This window comes from Rhea pennata, chromosome 1 (assembly GCF_028389875.1).
Source record: "Rhea pennata isolate bPtePen1 chromosome 1, bPtePen1.pri, whole genome shotgun sequence".
NCBI lineage: Eukaryota > Metazoa > Chordata > Aves > Rheiformes > Rheidae > Rhea > Rhea pennata.
This window is the reverse complement of record NC_084663.1, coordinates 34,651,198-34,672,206: the sequence shown is the minus strand read 5'-3', so window position 1 is coordinate 34,672,206 and position 21,009 is coordinate 34,651,198. Positions and strand designations below refer to the sequence as shown.

At 41.4% G+C, this 21,009-nt stretch overlaps 1 long non-coding RNA gene across 1 annotated transcript; it reads right to left on the bottom strand.

Annotated features, from left to right (window-relative positions):
* Positions 1–16,597: 16,597 nt before the first annotated feature.
* Positions 16,598–20,651, bottom strand: LOC134144741 (uncharacterized). Its single transcript, XR_009959478.1, has 2 exons — positions 20,341–20,651; positions 16,598–17,049 (listed from the first exon to the last, which is right to left on the bottom strand). It is a non-coding gene; the product is annotated as an uncharacterized LOC134144741 (long non-coding RNA).
* Positions 20,652–21,009: the final 358 nt, after the last annotated feature.

Here is a 21,009-nt window from a genome sequence, read left to right as displayed (position 1 = left end):
GAGATCTTTCTACCCTTCTTCATTGTGGCTACACTACCCCGTAGACAAGAACACAGAAGAATCAAAAAACAGAGAGGAGGTTGCAGTAGAAATATGATTTGGTACCTCAGTGAATGGGCTCTTATATGAAAATTGTTGCTGCCCTCCCCAATGTTTATGTTTTTTTTTTCCAATGGCTATCTAGTATAAAATGCATTAAAAATTACAGAATAGGTACTATAGCCCCACATTCTTCATCGCTTCTCTTTCTCATTCCCCCCAGCACTTATTTCCCTGGTTAAACTGAGCAAGCCTTATTTGGAGGAGCAGGAGATGGTTCCTGCTAGAGTACTGCAAGATCTTAGGACTTCAGCTCTAGGTTCACCACTTTTCTCTTCTTCAGTGCTGAACTGGGATCTAATTTTCATGCTTCTCAACCAAGTGTCCCCAATCTCCTTGCACAGAAAATAAGAATCAGTGTCACTTCAACCACCTATGTTCTAGGTGGAAACAGCAACCTGGCTATCAGCACATGGCTGAGTTGTCTACAGTAACCAGGGGACATCCTAGCATTGCAGGTTCTCTTAATCAGAGTGCAAAGGTAGGTAGTCAATTTTCTCAGTGATAGTTTCAGATGCATCGTTCTCTTTGCTATTTCCCTTAATTTAGTACAGGCTGTTGTTGCACTGACTGAAACTAGACTGACACAGAGAATATTGTAAATTCTACCCCAGTCCTTGAAGTCTTTCTTCTAGACATCTTTCTTCATTCAGGCTTTATAAACTACAGACTGTACACCAGCCAATATCCTCAGATGACAGATCTTCTGATAGTATAAATTGAAGCTGCTCTCTGAAGAGGAGCACAGCTATAATAATTTGTATTATCTAATGCTTCATACCTGCAGTGCAATCCCTTTGGAGCAGTATCGACAAGCATTAAATAAAAAGCATAGTAAGCTCCTTCTGCAGTATAGCAGGTATGCACAGAAACTAATAATTCTTTCAATAACATCAGAAGCATAGAGATGTGCGTATAATCTGGTCCTCCATCTTGTGCTGTTATCCACGATTTAACAAGTACACTCCCCAGTGTCTTTGAGATACTAATTTCTCAGTGCAGGACTTTTTTGCACAGATACTTTATAGATGTCCATGACTGACTAATCAAGGAGCGATGCAATGGAGAACACGGATAACTTTCTTTGCAAAGGCTTCAGTGAGGGTATCTATATGCAGAGAGGAGACCAGTGAAGCTAAGGAAGTATTGTGTTAATCCCATCATTGTTTTCCTCTGCATTCCAGAGGTTCATTCACACCTGGAAAGGAGAATAGACACATTACAGGTAAGGCATGGCATAGTCCAAGCCAATAATAAACTCAGTTGCATTCCATGCCCTGGAAGTGTAAAAGCTTTGGAAATACAGTAACAAGACATCCCAGTGGATCTGAATGGAGCTGGGTACATCCAGCCAGGCTTATTAACTTGCCCAAACGCTAGCACTGTCAGCCCTTGGCAACAGTGGGAACAAGAAGAAAGTAATGGTGTTGCCAGAATAAAATGTGTGTGTCATGGGTGAGGGGACTAGGTCCAGGAAATGGGTCCTTCAAAGTACTAGGACACAAAAGACAAGTGAGGGGCTGGGGTATACAGTAGTGACCAGTAACCTTAAGTCAATCTTGGCCAAAAAAATCTGGAAACCACTGTTCTAGATATTATGTCTCAAATGCTCTGGAAGGGGCCTGCAGCAGCCACTAACTTCAAGTTAGGAAGAACCTGGAATCCCATTTTCAATATTGTGTCATATGCAGCTATTCACTAGGGTGTGGTTGTGGTGTGCAGATCTTCCCCTATGAAAAAATGGCATATCTGAAATACTAGAGTTATTTTCACTAATTGCCAGGTTATTCAAGATATTATCAGTGACTACTCATATTCAATAGAAAAATACCACGCTCAGCAAGACTTCTCACATTATTCTGCCATGCACCTAAATTTGGCCACTAAACTCCTTCTCTGTCTGTGTTGTATAGCCAAACTCAACACTTCAGTTATTTACCGTGAATTGAAACCTAGACTTACACCTACCTGAAAGTGTTTTCATGTTTAATCTTTATGAATACAAGCCTGGTATTTAGGAAAGTACAAATATTTTATTAACATAAAATATAAACTCTTCTAGTCCCAAATGATGGGGGAAAAAAAGCCTTTTATTAGCTGGAGATTGCTAGATCAATGGCAAGTTTCCAAATATACTTACAAAAAACTGAAGAGGAAATGCTATTCAGCAATATTTAACAGGACTTTTTCATGAAAAGTAAAATGTAGTCCAGATTATGAAGTAGAATGATTTTGGATTCCTTATTTCATACAGTAAATAAATTGGACTGTTTTGGCAACTCACAGGTTTCTACAGTGAGATGCACTACATAGCTGCCCTGTCCCTAGGGAGAAAGCCCCAACCCATGAAAAACACTGAATGGTAGCCCAAGGCTCCCTGCACCTGAATCAGCCATTTTTTCTGACATTATTAATGTCACTTAGATAATACAAATATTACTATCCTTTAATTCCTCCACAACGTACTTATGGCTGAACTACCAAGGAACCAGAAAAATTGCTTTAAAATATCTTTGCTGAGAGCGTGTTGCTCACAAGGGACTGGTTCCTCCTCTGCACTTCCACCTGTCAAATCGTATTCAAGGCCAACTCTCTGCATAGGCGCTGGCCGTAGTGACTTTAAAGGAGTGAAGGAAGTGATCTGGTGTACGTTGGTGTAGTTCAAACGATAAAAAATCCAGAAAATTTCCATTTTAAAGTATTATTGTAGTTGGAAAGTCAGAAAGTACAAGTTAAAATTCATTCTTTGCTTTTCAAAGACCTTTCTGAGTGTGCTTTACTGGCCATCCTACCAGTCAGGGCAGAAGTCCAGCTCAAACAGAAGACATCAAACAAAGAACGGCACACCGCACTGAAAGGAAATTCCTTTGAAATCCCAACATCATAGAAAAAAAATCAAGCTAATACAAACCCTATTTTGTAAGGAAGTGAAGATTTAAGTCAGAGATGAGATAATATTTATGTAAAGAAAAAGTAGTTTAAACAGAAAGAAAATGTACAAAATACAGATCCTCAGGATGTGAATATGCACTTCTATATGTAAACATTAGCATCTAGCCAGACTCACCAGATGAAGATTATTCATCTGGAAAAGAAAGGTGAACTATTTGGAGCTTGAAATTCTCCTGGTACTTATTCACTGAGTTCAAGATTATTTTTTAACGGTAATAGTAAAGCATAATTTATTTTAAACAGATATTTTAAAGAACAAACAGAAGCATTAAAATAAATTACTTACCATATGCAACATAAACACTAAGGCTCAGCAGCGCGTGAGACAGGAAGGCAAGTAGGTAATGTCTTCAAGAATGAGATTTAATGGTCCTAACCTTATTCTTACATTTGTTATGTTTATAAGCTATTAGTATATGATGCTTTATATGCATCACAAATCAGACTAGAAACCTTAGGTTTGCAAGGGAGTCAGTTTAACATGGATCAGACAGCCTTCTCCCAAGAACTGAAATTGCCCAAGTGCCCAACACTGATTTCTCCACCAAAGTTAGCCTTCTGATCTCAGCCCTTCTGATCCCAGCCTCAGAAATGAAAGGCACATCCACTGGCCAGGGGACAGGTTGCAGAAAAGTCAAGCCACTGGAAAATACTGTTGTTACTAAAGGAAAAGTTAACATTTTTAAAGCTACAGCTTGGAGGAAGAAATAAGAAACAAAAAACTGGAATGTTATTTCTCTCTTTTGGTCCTACTGCAGTAGGGGAGATCAGGCCAAGCCATTAGGCAGCACATCAGTACAATACTCTGCATAGGCTGCCATTAGAGGCACCTCGTTTGCGCATTCAGTTGCTAAATAGCTCTTTCTGCTCAGCCATATGGACATCCTACTGTGTTTATGTAATTTAGGCACAAACACACATTTCTGGTGTGAGTCACCACAGTCTCCCCCATGTGTTATGAAATGCATTACACTTTAGTCTCAAACTATAAAACAAAATTAATACTTCACTCTAAAACACCCACTTCAGTGTCATTGATTTCCCAAAGCTCACTACAAGGTATCCTCTAGTTTTCAGCATGATCCTCTGGGACAGGAGCCCTAGTATTCTGCTGGTCCTGAGGACAGCCTGGGGATATCTCAATTTCCTAGGAAAATCTCAGCTGTTTCTTAAGGTTCCTCAAGCTTTAGGGGACTGAGGGCACTTGAAAGACTCCTGAACCATTATATCCCTTTCCCACAGAATTTAGCCTATGTTGGGCTATGTAGGAGGAAATGGTCCAGGTTTGCATAATTTAGTGAAATCACGATGTTTTTCAACGTTTGTCATTGCTCTTTGCTTCCTCTTTTGTAGTTTCCTAGAACAGTGATACCCAAGCACTCAGCCAGTTTGTATACACCTCTCTAAAATACTGTTGCTGAGGAGAACAGTCTCAATAACCATCAGGCACTTACAGCCAGCTCTCAATACACCAGTTTATTGTAAGAAGACAGGAATTCTTGCCCTTAGCCTCTGAATCCCAACAACTTTTTCTATCACACTCAAGAAGGCATGAAAATTTCTCTTGAGCTTTCTGAGGGAAGGGACTAAGAGCAGTTTAGCTGCTTTGGGGGTTACACAAAAGTCCGAGCCTCAGCTAATCATATTGGAAAATGTAGCACACAGGGCTGCCTCCAACGTCACTGCATCCCAAGTCTGACACCACAAATATTAGCGATGAGGACATAGCCACGGGTCCCAAAACAAACAGCCTGAGTGTTTCTACACTGCACTCAGTGTCTGTATGAGCAGTTTTATCCATTCTAGCTAGGTATCCTAATGTCAGTGTTTATGCTGCATTCATATTCTGATGGTAAAGATAACCCTTTTGTTAACTCTGCATACATTTTCAAATGTTAGCAGGAGTTCTTCCATTTCTGATAATGACTTTTAGTTGAGATTAATGACCTGATTTTCTAATGTACATGTCAGGGCTTTGAGTTTTCTATATTTACAGCAATATGTGAGCTTCCTGAATGCGTGGAGAGGCTGGCTGGAAGAATACATTTCTAAAAGAACTGAGCACCCTCAGCTTCCTCCCAGATCAGTCTTCTGACTAGTGTGGGCACATGTTTGTGTTCTGACTTAGGGATCAGTGTTGCAGTTTTTCTAAATGTAATTATACAATCAAAATATATCAATTTCTTCTTCTCAATAGCTTGGCACTAAATGAGTGTTTTAATCAATCATTTTTATTGCTACTGCTCAGGTACTTTTAAGTTTCTTTCTGTAGGATCAAATATTTTACAGAGAAGTCTAATATTTTTACCTCTACATGCTATCTGTTTCTTTAACAACTGGGAAGCTGGTTCCACTCTGCTACAGGATTCAGGTGAGATGAGCCACAGCTGCCAAATTCCAAAAAGGTTTTAAACTCTTCCCTGAAACTAAGGGTAGTTTTAACACCTAAGGTGTATTTCAACATGACTATAAAGATGATTATACATCATTATTTTTATCACCTCTTTTCATATCCATTTCCAATATTCCAGAAAAAGGAAAGCTGTATGGTGCTAAAAAATTGACATTTTTATATATCATCTTGCTACATACTACTGTTCCCCAATTGTTATAGAAATTACCTCAGTGACATTAAAAGTGTCAATATGAGATTCAAGCAAAAAATAGGTAAGAGCAAGAGGATATAAGAAATAAAGTTTTTAGGATCCATCTCTGATACTTTTTCTATTCCTTGACCAAAAACCTTTCCTTTATGCAATTTGCAATACCTCTTACAAAAATATACCACTTACAGTTAAAGGAAAATGCTTAGTATCTACTGCAGTTTCAGTTCTGGGTCATCATGTAGTTATGATGGCTGGACTGAAGACCCATGACAAGGGCCCTAGGACCCTGCGACACTCCACTCAGTAAAGAAAAATCAAGACTGTCTCTCCTCTTAATTAATTTAAAGGTAAATTAATTTATAATGTATTTACTGCTTTGCTTGGGGTTGGCACTGTAGTCTTTTTGAAAGCAGGAAAGTGAAACATACGCTCCATCGGGGAGTATATATGGCAAAGTGAATGCTTTGGCAACTCAGTAGTTGGAAACTTCAGCAGCTAAAAATTGTGGAATAAACGTGTTGCCAGAATAGTCACAATGAAGTGATAAACAATTAAGTAGTTAACAGGCCCCAAAGCATTACAAGAACCTGACTGTATGGTATCCCACTGATGCAAAGAAACTAGTTGCATTTCCTTAGGATGACTGTGTCAAACTGATGGCAGCAATGCTGTGTTGTGGGAATACTGTAGAGCTCTGAGGACTAGCTGCGCAATGTAAATCATGAAGTTTAGAAAGCTACTCAGCGACACCAGGTCAATTTTCTGGCAAACCCTATACCTTCAGGCAACCAAGACTACAAAGGCCCACACTGGATACATCACATTTCACTTCCCTGAAGTAGTACCTGTTTAAGAGAAACATGTAACCAAGAAAAATCTGAAAGAAGCAGCTCAAAGTTCATAATTCAGGCCTCATCTCTGGCAGAAAAAACACGGGCAACAGTTTTAGATCATCTTGTCTAAAAGCCATATATCCTGATTATTCAAAACAGCACTGTGCCATAAATGATTTAGCCTTTCTCTGCACCTCTTTCTCCTGTCGGCACCCAGCCACGTCCCTCATGCTCCCCTGAAGCAGCAGTGCTGTGGTGGACGTAGGCCCACATCTGCTGTGACGGGCTGGCAAGGACACATCACGCACAACGGCAGTGCCCTGCCTGCCTTTCCTTCAGCAAGGCAATCACTTCAGTTTCAATCCTTTACCCAGACACTGACTTTCAATTAAAATTTAACAGAATTTAAATATCTAAATCCCTCTTTTAAACATAGCTGCAAACATTTTGTTAATTGGTTCATAAACTACTAGGGCAAGGATTGACAGACAGATGGATGAGCAGACATGCAGATAGACTGTACTTTAGCCTCATTTTCTTACGAAACCAGGACACAAATACAACTCAGTAGCTCATAAACCTTTGAGTGTATTTTTTTCATGTCAATATTTGTTTAATGGGTATGACAGCTGCATGCTGCAAGAGTAAAGCCTCGTTATTCATTTACTTACCTTAGTATTCATATAATCAGCTCCATCCACATAAAACTTAAGAAGCTTTTTATAAAATCCAAAAATATTAGTAGATAATACAGAGAAAAATATATGCATGCCATTTTTATACTTTTCCTCTATGTATCTTTTTTGAGTAGAAGGCAAAAAAAAAAAAAAAAAAAAAATCTACCAAATCATTCAACCACTCTTTCATTCACCTTTTTTACAGCATGTAGAACATTTTACAGCTCTGTGAATCATTTGGCAGGTGCATTTTGCACTGTATCTGTCATTTCCTGTACAGCAGGTCATTTGGGAAGACCTTGCAAAAAGTACATAACAATGAAAGGGAGATGTCATAAAAACGTGAAAGTAGACCCCTTCCTGACTGCTAATCTATGTAAATTCAAATCTGGGATTATCTGTTTGGTGGAAAAAATGCACTCATAAAACAGGGACTAAAAGCATATTACAAATCAAAGGAAACGAAAGCTAAACGTCAAAATTCAGCTCTCTAGTTCTGTTAGGATCAGAAGGAAAATACAGTAAAATGCGATCAGAGGTGCAAGGGGGAAAGCCATCTGAGGACTGATGGCAGTGTTCACTGGGCTCTCAAAATTGGGCCCACAGCACAGAGGTGAGATGGGTCTTGCTGTTTGCAAAGCTAATAAACGGCCAGTGTATTTCAGTTGTGAGTATATTCTCCCAGTAATGAGTGATAGACCGGATAATGGTAAATACAAGTAATGGCCAAATATAAAGCCCTTAGGCACTCCATCTGGTAGGCAAAGCAGAGACTGATGAGCTTCATTAAATGACCAAAATTAGTACAGTCTAAAGGGAAAAAATACAGTGCAACAAGGTTCTGCATACAGATGCATGAGTAGGGTGGCAAAGGTGAAGAACTGAATTAAAACAATCCTGAGATTAACAGCAAAAGAAATGTCCTGACGGCAGTCTAGATGTTTTCATAATCAGCTATATTCATCACTACAGGGCAGAACTAGACAGAATACAATTTCATTTCCTGATTAGTTTCTACATCAGAACAAAAACTAAATACTTTTTGGTGCTTTAATGTAATGTTCATTTTTTGATTGAAAAGCTCAGGTTTTTGCATGATTCTCCTTCTCTCTCTGTCTCTTTCTCTCCTTTTAAATAAAAATTGATAGCAGAACAGAAGTCTGCTCTCAGGATTCTTGAAAAGGAAAGTTTGATTTACTGTGTCTTCATGAAAGCTTTAGCTAAGCAGGCAGGATGTTCCAACAAAAACAAATTTCATTGAAAATGTTCCAGTCAACTCAATTTCTCTTCCTCCGGTTCAAATATAAAAGAGGCCAGCTTTGGCTAATTCTGCTTTTAGAAAGCAGCATCGAGGAGCTTTTCTACTGAGTCACCTTGACAATTCATTGAGGCAGGTTTCAGCCAGAGTCAGTGGTAGAAAATTTAAGACTTTCTCTTAGATAAGAACTAGGTAAGAGGAGAGCTTGGAGGCCCTGTAGAAGAAATCTCAGAGAACAGCCAGTTCCAAGACAGATTAAAGTTTCTATCTACTAGCATAGTGTTTGCCTTGAGATACTGTGACACAAGCTAAAAATCAAAGCAATGAAAAAAAGTTGGAACTCTCCCCAGCTTTTGTTTGTGTGTCATGTTTTGTGTCATGTATTTTCAGCTGCATGACCCTAACCTAGTTAAGATATGTTTCAGCTATGCAAGTATTTTTCAGGAAAATCATAGCAGACCTTAATTATTGAATGATAATTTGCTCTTTTTTTCAATGGCCAAAGAAAAAAATGAATATTTAAAAGACTGCACCGGGGGACTGATGTTGCAATCACTTTAGTTATTTAAATTATAGACTTTGAATCTAATGAGAGCAGAAATTATCCTTGAGTGAATGATTAAAATTAAATTATATGCTAACAGTATCTACAGACTCTATTACCAATTCAGTTAGAGGGACACAAATTCACAGGATTGGATGCCTGCAAATCAGACATTCAAAAATCACAAAACACCAAGTAAAAATATTATTAAGATTTTCTCATGAAAGAATTCTGATATATTTATGAAGTGAAAAGGAATAATTTTTCATGCTTGGTCGACACAGCCACACCTATTCAATTGTTAAAGCTGGCAAGATTACTGCCATTTCAATAGCTAGTTTTCCAAAATGAGTTATTTTTTGTCTTACAATTACCCACCGGAACACACTTCTAGGAGGAGATTTTGTGAGGGGCATTTCCAGACCTCCCTCTGCTCCTAGTCTTGCTTTGGATGCAGGTTCTGCCACTAACATGTAACCTTCTGCCTTTCCACATCATTTACTTCTATTCCTATCTTAAAGAAAATCCAAAGCGAATTAAAAAAAAAAATATTCCTGGTTCACAGGTGAATTCTATTTATAAAACCAAGTCTGAAAAAGAAAAGTCACTACTTATTAGCAGTGTTAAAGGAACCCAGACCAAGGCTGTGTGCTTGAGCTTGTGGAGATGGGGCTCACACTCTGAGGCATTAAGATAAAAGACTGGCATTTCACCAGACACTTGTTAGCACCTCTAGAAATGGTATTTGATGCAGGTAAAGTCCTGCCAACTTTCAATACTGTGTATATGGCAGCTACCTCTCATTTTGTGTTCCCTTTTCCTTATGTGTTAAAGGACACTTGTTAGTGTCTCTGCTTTCCATAGACAGTTTTGGTGCAGAAAGATTTCTGTCACTGCCACTTTGTTCCTCTAATTTTGAGCCTTGCAGACCTCTCCCTGTTTCCCCACCTTTGTAAAATTTACGATGTAGATGCTCTTTAGTGGGACCAGCCAGACCACACCTTTCTTGAGAGCGTGGCTGGAGAGCAGCAGCCTTAGCTGATACATTTGGGGCAGAGCCTGCAGCAGCCCATGTCTCCCACCAGCTCCCTGAGGCCACCTTCCGGAGGCTCTGCAGTTTCTCCCTTTCAAGCTATGATATTATTTCATTATGGGAAAAACAGTTTTCAAACAGTGGTTCAAGAAAGGATAAGATGACCCTACAACCTATGTACAAAGACCTCCACATCCCAATTGCTGATCTGGTGGATAATTAGACTTTGAGAGCAGGGATTAAGAAGAATTCTTTATTTCACAGTTCTGCTAACTGAACCATTCTGTTCTTCCAAACATTTGTAGAACTGTGGATGCCCCATGCTGTATATGCCATAAAGAGTAAATAACACAGGCACTGCTGTGAAGGCTGTTGATTACCCCATATGAAGAGATACCAGATCACTGAGAAGTATAAATGCTGCTGTTGATCTAACTCTGTGAGAGAAAGAGCTGACAAGATACAGGACAAATGCTTCCTCATGTGAATAGAGGTAGACATTTAGGTCATTGTTTTGATAGGCTTTCAAAAACAAAATACAAGATATGAAGGCAGTAAGGGCAGTGCGAAGGCACTATGATTCCTTGGTTATCAAAAAATACGTAGAAAAATTCCAATAGCAATAATAGAGTGAGGATTTTGCCTTTTGATTCTTCATACAAATATCTTTCTATTGCTGTTTAGATTGCCCCTCATGTAGCCATAGTTAGTCTAGTTAGTTTGATGCTATGCAGCTTGGGGACAGGCATTGTGGCTTCCTGAGCACATATATGGTTGGGTAGAGCTGACCCCACACCTATGGGTCTGCATGGACAGAGTATCACTGCTGCTGGTATTCAAATTATCCCTATTACAGTATTCCTTTCAACCAGGTTTGGAATGCAAAGGAGATGCCCTTTGAAATCAGAATCCTCTAGAGAAGGAGTAGAGTTAAAGTGTATTTTATATTATTTCATCTAAGAAAAATGAATAAAGCAATCTCTCATGGCTAGAGATTTATAGCATTATTTGACAGTCTTCTCTAATGCTTGACAAAATGGGTATTAAAGTGAATCATAAGCAGAGTCAAACCTTGTTGATTAAGGACATGGTTCTCAAGGAGCAGCACCGTTGCTTTGGGAGGGGTGAGTACTCCATCCTCCTCAACACTAAAAGGACTTAAGGATTCTCACCATGTGTCAGAATATGCTCAGAAATTCCCAATGCTAAGCCCTAAAAGAGCAGCTTCAGAGCATTTGCTAGTGTCAGGTATCTGCACAGGAATATGTAAACATAGTCTGACAGCACTTAGCCATTTAACTAGTTTGATTAGCAGGAGCCTCATCCTTTCATCACAGGAAAAGTTTCCAGAAAGCTTTTAGGGCACGTAGGAACACCCATGCCTCAGCAAATTATCTGTTTGTCCCAGATTTCCCGGAAGGGTATTTAGGAGGTTATAGTTCTTCTGATAGCCAGTAATTCATATTTAAAGACATTGCCCATTATGCTGCTGCTGAGCGAAAATACAAGTTCCTAGTAATTATCTTTCTTTTATTCTTTTATTTTTCTAATGGTTGATAATGTCTAACATTGTATCAAGCACAATATGGTTTTGGTCCATAACTGAGCTTCTGAAGCATTATTACAGTAAAAAGGTCATATTTTTGATAATGGATAGTACAAAATATTGAAAAACAGTATTAAGATTTTTTATTTTAATGATTATAATGATGTGACTTGGATTAGGTCTTCCAGGCAAAGTCTGATGTGTTACATGAAATGGAGATATTAAACACTAAAAAAAAAAAAGCATATAAAGTGATTTTGAGTTGATGAAGTTAGCCTTACAGTGGCAGACAGCTACTAAAAAACTCTAACATAATTCCATGGTATGTAAAAAAAGAAGAAGAAAGTAATAGCTGCTCTATAAAAGCTTTTATCAAACCATTCCATTATAAAGCATTCAGTTTGACACACCATATTTGAACAGAGCAGAGAGAAACATATTTTCAGAATTAATTTTACCATTTCCAGGCATTCTATATACTTTGTGGACAAAATTATGATGTTATGATGTTATAAGAAGTCAATATCTATTATAAATAATTTAAAAACAATTGCTGGTCCATATTATTTCTTCTTTTTTCTTCTTCAAGTAGTACATGAAACATAAAAGGTAATATTTAAAATTAGAATTAAAAAGTACTTTTACTGAAACAGATAGACAGAAGAATAATCAATGTGGAGGTATATAGAAAAGTATTAATATTTCAACATACAACCATTGAAAAAAGCTCCCTAAAGAAGCTTCAGGTGCTGAGCAAATGGAAGCAAGTTAAAGCTGTTATCTGCTGTGCTGACTGATTACCTGCCTGTATTATAACTTAAAAAGCAAAGATGAAAAGAAGTCAAAAAAAAACTCAGAAAAAAGGGAAAAGGAGAAGGAGAGGAAATGATTGCCAAAAATACAAGGTTAAGCAAGTCTTGTGTAACACGACATTGCTTTGACTGGTTCTCCATTAACCATCTACTAATTAGCATTAATTGCATAATTAGTGGTAGCATATTTTTTCACATTTCTCCAGTAAAGCAAGCAGTTTTCCAGGTAACATTTTTTTTGTATGCTAAATTGATCCATTGGACTCTAATTTTGAGGGCAGAGTTTCTGAATAAAATCCATTTTTTAATGAACATTTTAAGAAAGCTTGAGAGATTTAAGCAATAAAGTAATTGGAGATAAACAGGTTAGATTCATACATTTAATATCTTCAAGTTTCTTTGTCCTAAAAATTACAAGTTTTAGAAAATCAAATAATTTTCTCCGGTGAGAATCTGGTGGAATCAATATGAATCTGATTTTATTTTTTTTTAATTAACAAATGTTAACCAAAAAATTTTTTAAATGATAATTTAATTCATGTTGCAGTGAACTGAGGTAAACCCTGTTGTGTGGTAATCAACAAAAAAGACCACAGTTTAGGACAATCAAGTTTTTCTTGATTTGCTATAGATTGGGAATAGCTATGAATGCTCTGGGTAATTCACTATGCGTTCAGACTTGCAAGCGAGCAGGTAATTTTTCATTGCTAACACTAATTCTAGACTTCAACAACACAAGAAGTGATAATGCTAGTGGCTGATTTTTCCTAACAAAAATAAAAGAAAGAAAGAAAACAGAGAAGAGTGGTTTCAGACTGACTTACTCATTGTATAATTCCTGGCTGAAACTGTTCCATTTAATTTTTATGAGAAATGTACATTGAAAAGTTATTAGTCTCCTACAAAATATCTCACAAAAGTGTCTTATAGCAGTAGTTCAGGCACACACATAATGAGCGCAAATGCAAGAGCGGTTATGTCATCCATGGGAGTGTGTGGATAGCAGATGAATAGAACACACCATTAACATGTAAACTGTGGGCATAAATTCAGAGTGATTGCTAATAAGGAGTGTGGAACAAAAGCTGAAGATTAGCATTATACTCTTGTGGATGTTGTCCTACCAACTCACTTCCTTGGACCGTGAACCTTGAAGGAACATGCTCAGCTTTCAAGTGCAGACCCTTACTGCTTCAGGAGACCATATAATTATAATTTCGTTTTGTGTAATTAATGTTTCACAATGTTATCACAGTCCCTCATGGAATCAGGGAAGTTTAATGTTCACACTATGCTGTTGCAAAGGTAGGGCAGGGTGGAACGGGGTGGAGAGAAAGGAGGTTTGATCTATTAGTAACTTTTTTCCACTGTAAAAGTATTTATACCTAATATCTGTTTTCTCTTGGGACAAATTGCTCTTTTCGCTTCAGTGTTTTTTTTCCTCCCTTGACACTTGCTCTCTTGATAGAGATGAAGCTTCTCCACTTTTGTTTTGCTAAGCAATGCTAGATGAGCTCTTCCAATTGCTGCTAATAAGCTTTTGTTTCCGAGACTGCCCTAACAGCCTTCTCTGAACTTCTTCTAGTTTAAATTCATCTTTCTAAAATAAATGACCAAAACTGTATACCCTGCTCAGCTATGTTCTTACCAGTACCTTGTACACTAGCATCGATTTTTCTCAAGTCCTACTAAACTTGCTTTGCCTGATCATTTCCCCAAGGTCAAGGAGCCTTGAATTTTCTCTTAGAAAAGAAAAAGTTTACAAGCAATATTTGAAATGTTAAAATCAGCTGCAACCGAAAGATAGAACACCATCCCATAGCGTAAACTGATTTTCACATCCAGCAGTTTTCACTAATGTTTTTTCACAGGAGAAAGTGAGCGTGTCTCCCATTGAAACTAAGAAAGAGTAAAGTACAAAAAACATATAATACTTCTGGCAATGGACTGCAACGCGAGTGATTTCTGATACAGATATACAAGGCCACAGGCTATAGATATCTGAAATTCTCAGTGTGCTTTCTGCAAAGAGTGACCAGAAATCATGAACAGTTTGCTGCTTTAGAAAAAGTATTACAAAATTAGCCAGGCTCAGGCAAGACTCTTTTTTTTGCAGAAATTTGAGTTTTGTTTCAGCATACCTTTATTGAAAGAGTTGAATGCCATTGTTTCTGGTCAATCTCATTTACTACTCAGAGAACTTCTGAAGGTCTTTTTTTATTCCTGTATGCAATACTTACTTTCAAACTTTTTAAGCTTTTCTTATTCATAAGAATAAAACAAATGAAAAAAAAAAAAAACTTCCATTTCCGAATTAATAGGATAGACTTTTTAATAGCGGCCTTTATGCACCTTAAAGGTGTGATTCAAAATATTCACATGGTATGCTAAGAAACTGGTCTTATGGTTGTATCTGGGACACAAATTTTCAGCTTTTACAAAGACAGAGGTCTTTTTTTGGATGTGATAGTGTACTGAACTATTACATATTATCCTACTGGTTAGGGTACTCATAAATGTTCCACTGAGAGGGTTCAAATCTATTTTTACTGTCTCATCTCCCCTGCCAGGAGGAAGGTAATCTACCCTGACTGGGGGTATTTTTGTTGAATTTCAGTCACAGTGCAGAAAAGCAAGTCTAGGAGGCATGCAAAGCAGGGTGCTAAGGAGGGCTTCAAAGGCATCTGGAGTTCATGAAGAAAAAATATTTTGTCAGAAAAATGAATCCCAGGCAGTTCACAGTTCAGTTTGTTCAGATAAAATCAATATCTCTTTGTCATCTAATTTGTGTAACAACTTAAAAAGAAGTTTACACCAATACAGAAGGGTAGCCTAGGGCGGAGGTTGGTAAACAGGTCTGTGAGTGGATAAACCACACTCTCACACTGCATGATCTAGGGCCTTTGAATCCAAGCCAGGTATTGATCTGGTATGGTCTCCTCAGTTTAATTCCTAATTAAAAGAAAGTTTTGTTCTGGTATACTTTGGGTCTTTTTTCATATATTCTTTAGTGAAACAAATAGGAGATGTCCGGGGTGCCTGCTGAGCACTGGTTGGCATGATGGTCTGTAGATGGGGTGTGTGTGATATGTTTGTATCCTATGTATGAAGTTTGTATATGTTTGCAAGCAGAGACGTCTGTAAGAGTCCAACTGACATGCAATTTCCGTTGAAGATGTGATCGTACTTCTATGAAGCGTTTCTCAAAGTTTAACAACTTCCCTAATGTAAGCCAAATGACTTGCCACAGACTGCTGAGCAGCACGGATAACAGAAGATCTGAGCCCACTGAGCCTGGCTCAGTTATACCCACAGTGTGCTGTGCAGTGCTGTGTTCACCTACCTGCTTGGGTGAGGAAACAGTATTTTTGCATGCCACTGCATTCAGGTCAATAAGCCCTGCCTATGATCAAGACAGAGACATATGGGGGAGAGATATGGGATTTCAAATCAATATAAAGCCCGATTATATATCTGGCCCAGAGATAGGAGCATGGTCATTTGTAAGTATTTACCTGTCTTGTCTTCAATTTTCCTTCCTTTTTCTGCTTTGCTAAAGAAGAAATATGTCAGTTCCCCTTTTTATCAGTATGTCTCCTGCATATGTGGCAAGTAGCTCTGACCCTCTGGCCATCATCCAGAGTCAGAGTTAGGTATCTGCTGCTCTTGTAGTAGGAAACAGTAAGGGAAGAAAGTCTTTGTTCACGCCCAGTAAAATAGGTGCTGTCAAGCAAGAAAGGGAGATAGGCATGAGTTACAGCAAGCTGTGGAAGCAGGAAAGATGTTGCAAGAGTGAACTCTACAGTGATAAGTTCCCAGTCGGAACCTCAGAGTTTGTGACTGAGGAAGTTCCTTCACTTCTTACACAGCTGAATATAGGCTGCAGCAATCTAGCAGCGGTTTTGTTGTTATTGTTGTTTACTTCTTTCAGTGAAACTCTTAGAGTGATGAAACCCTACTTATGCTCCTGTTTTCTCTCATACTGCTCCAGTTGCCTAAAATATCCTTTCAGATGCAAGGTAAACAGTGGTTCTTTCCTTCCATTCAACTCCTCAACTAGACAATGTTAATACATATCTACATTAGAAAGGCTGCATAACCTCAAAGAAAGCCAAAAGTCACTACTCCTTCACTAACAACCTCCCCTCTGTTGCTGTTGCAACAATACCCAGAGTTAGGGTGAGGACAGGAGCCCGCGACACCGCCCGCCCCTGGGCCACACCACACTGACTCCATATGGAGGATGCGGCAAATGGCGTTTATTGCGTCGTTATAATTCTTTATATACGCGCTCGCACTGTCTTTTCCTGTCTTAGCCCTGCCTCGTCGGGACGTCACATCCCGTGATCTTCCGCAGCGCCCCGTGTCGCCTACCACAAGTCCCCCTCTCCATGCTACAATACAGTCGTTGTTTCTTGAATCATCAGGAGACGTTGATACCCAGAGTGAGGACACCGTAACTCATTAATTGTACGCCGCAAGCTGCGTACACATGCGGCAAAGCCAGGGATGCCAGTGCTGTAAGCGGGCTGCAGCCTTGTAATTCTCAAGCCAGTGTGAAAGCCCTAAAGCAAAGCTAAGCGTGCATAGCAACTCCCAATCCTTGTGAACTCGGCATCATTCTCTTTCCCGCGACGCTGCTCTCATGATATCAGCCGGTCACAAGAACGTATTTCCTCCTTACGGAACCTGCAAAAGACACTTGAGAACTAAGGTGAGTATTATTGATGGACATCAGGACGTATCCACCGCGCTGGTACCCAGCGTATTGCCTCTCCCTTGCGGATCGCCGCGTATCCTCTTCCTCCTGTTATAAAGGTCCAACCATCCTCCCAGACCCCTGACTCAGGATCTCGAACCCTGACTGGAGGGCCGTCTTCCACCGCTGCTTTGGCCCAATGTTTGTCGACCAGAGCATTTCGATTTTCCCCGCGCACAAAATGATTCAGGCCAAATAGTGCGCGAGCTAAAAGGTTGGCCTGGAGGGGTAAGGGGACACGCTTCCCACCTATGCCCAATCCGTCCCCCTCCCCAAGCGCCCGTAAGCGTTGCTTCAGAACTTGATGGGTACGTTCGACTATGGCCTGACCTTGGCTGTTATATGGAATTCCCTGTTTTAATTGGATGCCCCATTTGTTGGCCCACTCCCGGGAACTATGAGCAACAAATGCGGCTCCATTGTCTGTTTTGATGACCTCAGGAAGTCCCAAGACAGCGATTGTTGTTTCCCAATGAGATTGTGCGGCTTTGGCGGTTGCTTTACGGTGACAGGTAGCCACAAGGTACGTGCTGGCCGTATCAATGGTGACGGCAAGCCACGCTTGCGGTTGGAAGGGCGCATGCCAGGTAAAGTCAGTTTGCCAGATCTGGTTAGGCTGTAGACCTCGAGGGTTAACTCCCGCCCCCCACAAAGGGCTATGTTGACAGTATGGGCAGGTGGCTACCACTGCTCTTGCGTCTGAGATGGAAATGTTGCTCGATTTGGCTAGTCCACGTGCACCTATGTGAAAGTGGTCATGGAGTGCGCGCGCGTCCTGAAGGGTGTACACCCGCGTCGCGGCTTGGTCTGCCACTGCGTTACCCCTTTGGTAGTATCCAGGGACATTGGAATGGCTCTTTACATGTAATATGGACACAGTACTTCCGCGATCCTGTAGATGGTTCTCAAGCATACAGGCAATATCCGTGCCCGCCCAGCCGGGCGTGGCCATGGAGGCCAGGAGCTTAAAGACAAACATAGAATCTGTGACAATGTTTACATGGCCCTCATACGGTAAGTCGAGAGCCAGGCACACGGCTTTTGCCTCCAAAAATTGTACTGATTGAGCGGTATCTTGGGCAGAAACAGACTGCCATTCACCCTTGTCTTGCCATACTACTACCGCTCGGCCCGTTTGTGACGAGGCATCTGTAAAGACTGTCAGGCCTGGTTGAGGTCGCGTCAGTACTCGGACTGATGCGGATGGGTGAATAATGCGCAAGTGAGTCCAACCTTGGAGCGTTGGCCCACATCGTATCTTCCCAGGGTATCCTTCTAAAGCTAGCACTATTTTTTTTTTTTTTTTTTTTTTTTTTTTTGGTTGCATAATTGCTCCTCCCAGCACTGGGTTTTATACGGGAGCCAGAGAGTGGAGGGTTCGGTACCGAACATACGCAGAGCGGCCGTCCGCATCTTTGTTATCATGGCCGCTAGCACACTAGAGTGGGGCACAAATGCACTATGCATTTGCGAGGAAAAGTTACTCCAGACAGCACATTCTGGGCATGCTCCAAGACATGCTTTATGGTTGCCCCTATCGACGCTCCTTTTGGCGCCGTGAGCAGTGCGCTCTTAGTCTGCTCATTGCCCTGCTGATGAATACACTCCAGCATAATTGCGTTCTTGGCCTCCCCCGGCAAGGTTGCTGCCGATTCTAGGGAGGCCTGCAAACGGTTGCAAAAATCGGCAAAATTTTCCGTTAATCCTTGCTTCACCTGTGTCCATGGTTCGGGGGGTTTCACATAACGCTGTAGATCATTGAATGCTTCACGGGCTGCCCGCGCTGTGGCGTTCAATTCTGCAGTCCGTAGACCGGCCGCTTGCTGTTGGGCAGTTAGCCCTGCATCAGACCCTTTCAGGCGCCCCAAAGTGGAGTGCCTGAGGGGGCTCTGCGGATCTTGTGTCGCCTGTATCAACGTTTGATGTAGCCTACTCGCCCACTGCTCTTTCCACAGGACATTCTCAGTCGGTGTTAAAATCATCTGCGCTAATTGGCGACAGTCCGCCGAGGTGGCCGGACCTGCACCCAACAGGTTATCAAGCATTGCCTGCGTGAGCGGGTGATTCAGGCCGTGTTCTGCCTTTGTTTTAATCAATTGTGTAATCACTTTAGCATCCCAAGGCCGCCACTCCATCCCCGCTGCGGTTATAGTCACAGGGAACATCTGTACTGCTGCTCCCGGGCGGACGGCCAAACCAGATAGCAACACATCTTTAGCAACAAGGTCCCAATTGGGCAGCTGGATTGTGTCACTGCTTCGCTTCCCACCCCCTTGCTGCACTATACGTTTCTGCCTCCCAACTTCTTCCTCCAATCGTTGCAGCACCTCGAGCACCTTGCGCAAGTCTGAGCTAAGTTCTGAGTGGCCTTGACTGTCTGGGTTGTCTTGACTACCACCTCTCCCCATGTCCTGTTGTTCTTTCCATTCTCCTTCACCCCCCGCCCTCGTTGTGCCCACATCTTGTCGCTCAGACGAGTGCGCAGCCGCTGATGGACCGCGCATATGCTGCAACTGCTCCGTTAACTTCTGCATGTCTGCATCAGCTTCTGTCCTGCTCCTCTCTCCCCCCGGTGCTCCCTCGGCTCCCCAATTAGGTTTAATCAAGCACCCCGGTAGCCATTCGTCGGCAGGCACCACCGGACGCCTGTCGATGGGGGCTGATGGAAGTGAGGCGTCTGCCTCACTCTCAGGCTCTTCCAGGACAGGAGGCAATCCTCCCTCGCCCGGAGTGTAATGGGCGGCTCGCAACTCCTCCCAAGGATAACCAGGAGGTGTAGGATTACGTGTTTGCAGCGCTGCAGCCGACACGGGCTGCACCGGCAGAACTTGCGGCTCCAATGGGGACAAATGGTCCTCATCGGAGCTGTCAGCCGCTCGCGTCACCGATTTGGATACCCCCGGCGAGTTCGAGGGGTCCCCCGTTTGGGTGCCCTGCGGCTGCGAGTCATACAGCAAGCCCCGTGCTGCCTGCCAAGCCTCCTGCTCCTCCCGCGCTCGGCGAAGCAGGGTAAGCACAACACCCCAAGCCTTAAGATCTTTTCCCGAGTGGCCGGACATAGTCCGCTCCGCTAACACCTCGGAGCACCGAGGCCAATTTGATGAGATAAGAATGTCAGCAGGACGCTGTACAGCACCCTCCTGGATTAGGCGTTCAACACACGCCGAAATTGCGCTCGACTTCACAGAAGTTCCCCATTCCTTCGCGCACATTTGAATTACCTTAATCACTGCTTCCATCGTCTGTCTGGCGCCACCCCCGTCGCCCCGGCGACTACCCTCACCCTATCACGTCGGGGTCACCACTTTGTTGCTGTTGCAACAATACCCAGAGTTAGGGTGAGGACAGGAGCCCGCGACACCGCCCGCCCCTGGGCCACACCACACTGACTCCATATGGAGGATGCGGCAAATGGCGTTTATTGCGTCGTTATAATTCTTTATATACGCGCTCGCACTGTCTTTTCCTGTCTTAGCCCTGCCTCGTCGGGACGTCACATCCCGTGATCTTCCGCAGCGCCCCGTGTCGCCTACCACACCCCTCCAGGTGGACAGCTGCATGTTCCTGTTAGGCTTGACAATTTCTGATGAACAGAGGGAAGGAACCTGCCCTTCCTGTTCATAATGTCAGCAGTAAAATAACATCTGGCAGTATGGTGCAGATTTTATTTTATTTTACTATAGGAGAAAGCACAGTTTGTTACATATTTCTTTTGTAAATTCCATTTCCATTTTAATTAGAAGGCAAGTTCCTGCAATTTCCATCATAATTACCATAATCTGCTTACAGTCAGTATGATGAGTACAGCTAGGAGAAGCAGCTGTGTTACATTTGCTTTCTCCTGAGTGGAAATCTTTAAATAGATAAATATTGAAAATAGTTTTACAATC